This window comes from Borostomias antarcticus, assembly GCF_949987555.1.
Source record: "Borostomias antarcticus genome assembly, chromosome: 31".
Taxonomy (NCBI): domain Eukaryota; kingdom Metazoa; phylum Chordata; class Actinopteri; order Stomiiformes; family Stomiidae; genus Borostomias; species Borostomias antarcticus.
The window spans coordinates 5,979,738-5,982,237 of NC_140264.1; positions in this window are offsets into that span (position 1 = coordinate 5,979,738).

Genomic DNA, 2,500 nt, shown 5'->3' on the forward strand with positions numbered 1-2,500 from the left:
AATCAAAGGGCTAGCAAGGAGTCCAGGGGCGGGACTAGGTGATGAAACCATAAGACTTGGTTGACCAACCACAGAGGTGCAGACGGGAGTGATGTCATCTCAAGGCGCCCGCTGCGCAGCAGAGGTGACGTCATCCTGCTGCTTCAGGGGGAGGAGAGACGTCTTTCAACCTTTACTTCTACAGACGTCTCTCTGTTCCTCTCTCTGCTCATGCTCTTTCATACTCAGAGAAAGGTTTAGGGTTTATTGTTGCTAAATGAATCTATTTTTACAATCCCTGAATCACTGAGGAGTCTGTTTTTACGTAAGCAGGCAGATAACGAGGCTGAATGACTGAGAAGTCTGTTTCTATGGAAGCATTCAGACATGGAGGCTGCCGTTGTTTACATGTGAAATATTGCACAGATTTCTACCAATTAAAACCAGGTGTAATTTAACCCCCTGTGTGCTTGTCTGATTCCCTGGTCCTGCGTATAGAGTATGTGATGGTTTCAGGGGTTACTTTTAAATTTGGTGGATGTTTATAACTACACCCCCTAATCAATGCTAATCTGAAGTACATATTTGGGTTGTCGCCATTCAGAACATGTCTTTTTGTAAGCCTCATCATTACAACATATTTAGGTATTGAAATAATATCTATATTGCCATAGGAATGAAAGTTATGGTTGTAAAACCTGTACATATTAGGCGATCCTTATTCTGAAAAATGCCCAAAAGTCAGCATTTTCCGTTTCTCTTGTGTTTTGGTTCGGTCAATTGCAGCTGTTAATGTGCAGCGCTGACAACGGAAAAATGGTAGTTAACATTTGACATTCAATAAAAGAGGCGGGGATTGTGTGATTGTGCTATCATAATAAATGTATTTTATTCATGGAATCATACCATGATAAATGGTAGTTTTATCCAGCTGCTTTACAAAGACTGCAGCTGACATGGAAAGTGGTGATGACATCATAAGGGGACAGTGTTGATGACATAAGAGGACAGTGGTGATGACATCATAAGGGGACAGTGGTGATGACATCATCAACCCTGAGAGTGCTGTAGTGACGGACCCTGTGAGATTACAAGCAGTAGGAAGGAGGGACTTTTTATCTAAAACATTGACAGTCTTTAAACCTTCATTTACCCTGTAAGACACAATAAACCCCAACAAAGATCATAATGTAACAGTGACATGAGGTACAGAGTTTTAAGAGCATTCAAATGTGAGACTAGTCTGAAGTAGTAGATTGTTACATGAACAATACATTTACAATACATTAAGGCATTTATGGGGACAGCAGAAAGTATTTTCTCAGGGCAGAACTTCCTAAACTTCTTCATTTGGGTCTATTATACTGTCTTATTACAACTCATCAGAATGACGAGCTTTCATTACATCTACAAGTTCCGAGTTCTAGTTCTTAATTCTAGTTCTGAGTTCTAGTTCTGAGCTCAGAGATGGACCTTTTCTGGTTTGTGTTGCTTTGATCTGATGACATCACTGCAGCAGCGCACAGAGCAGGGCGATGACATCACTGCAGCAGCGCACGGAGCAGGGCGATGACATCACTGCAGCAGCGCACAGAGCAGGGCGATGACATCACTGCAGCAGCGCACAGAGCAGGGCGATGACATCACTGCAGCAGCGCACAGAGCAGGGCGATGACATCACGGCAGCAGCGCACAGAGCAGGGCGATGACATCACGGCAGCAGCGCACAGAGCAGGGCGATGACATCACTGCAGCAGTGCGAGCAGCGCGGCGTGGGTGAGCGTGACAAGGAGAGGGAGGAGGATCTGAGAAGGTGAGAGGGTGACGGCTCCGCCAGCTACAGAGGAGAACACAGAACAGAACGACAGTTAGAACATAGAACACACGGAACCAGGAGAACAGCACCATTATGAGTGAAGTTAGCCTGTCAGTTCTGCACAGAAAGATCACAGACAAAACTTGTAAACTTGGTTACAACAGGTCATAACAGGGTTGAACATGATTTATATAACAGGTCATAACAGGGTGGAACATAACATAAAGTTATACTGTAACAGGCCGTAAAAGGGTTGGAAATGATTTAGGGTGTGCGTCCACCGACAAGTTGAACAGTATGTAGCTGAACAGCGCCAAGCTCACAGCTTCTTAGAGACGGGGTTTAGCGCTGGCTAGGCTAACCATGTTTTACAGCTACGTTACCAACGAGGGTCGTGTTTTAGCAGACTGCAGATTAACTAGCCAAGTCAAGATAGCTAGCTACTAGCCAAGTCAAGATAGCTACAGTAGCTACTAGCCAAGTCAAGATAGCTAGCTACTAGCCAAGTCAAGATAGCTAGCTACTAGCCAAGTCAAGATAGCTACAGTAGCTACTAGCCAAGTCAAGATAGCTAGCTACTAGCCAAGTCAAGATAGCTAGCTACTAGCCAAGTCAAGATAGCTAGCTAATGTTAGCTAGTGGTAATGTTCACAGTCTGCGGTTTTGCCCCAAAAACGATCATCCTCGTCAGAACAGCCTTTTACA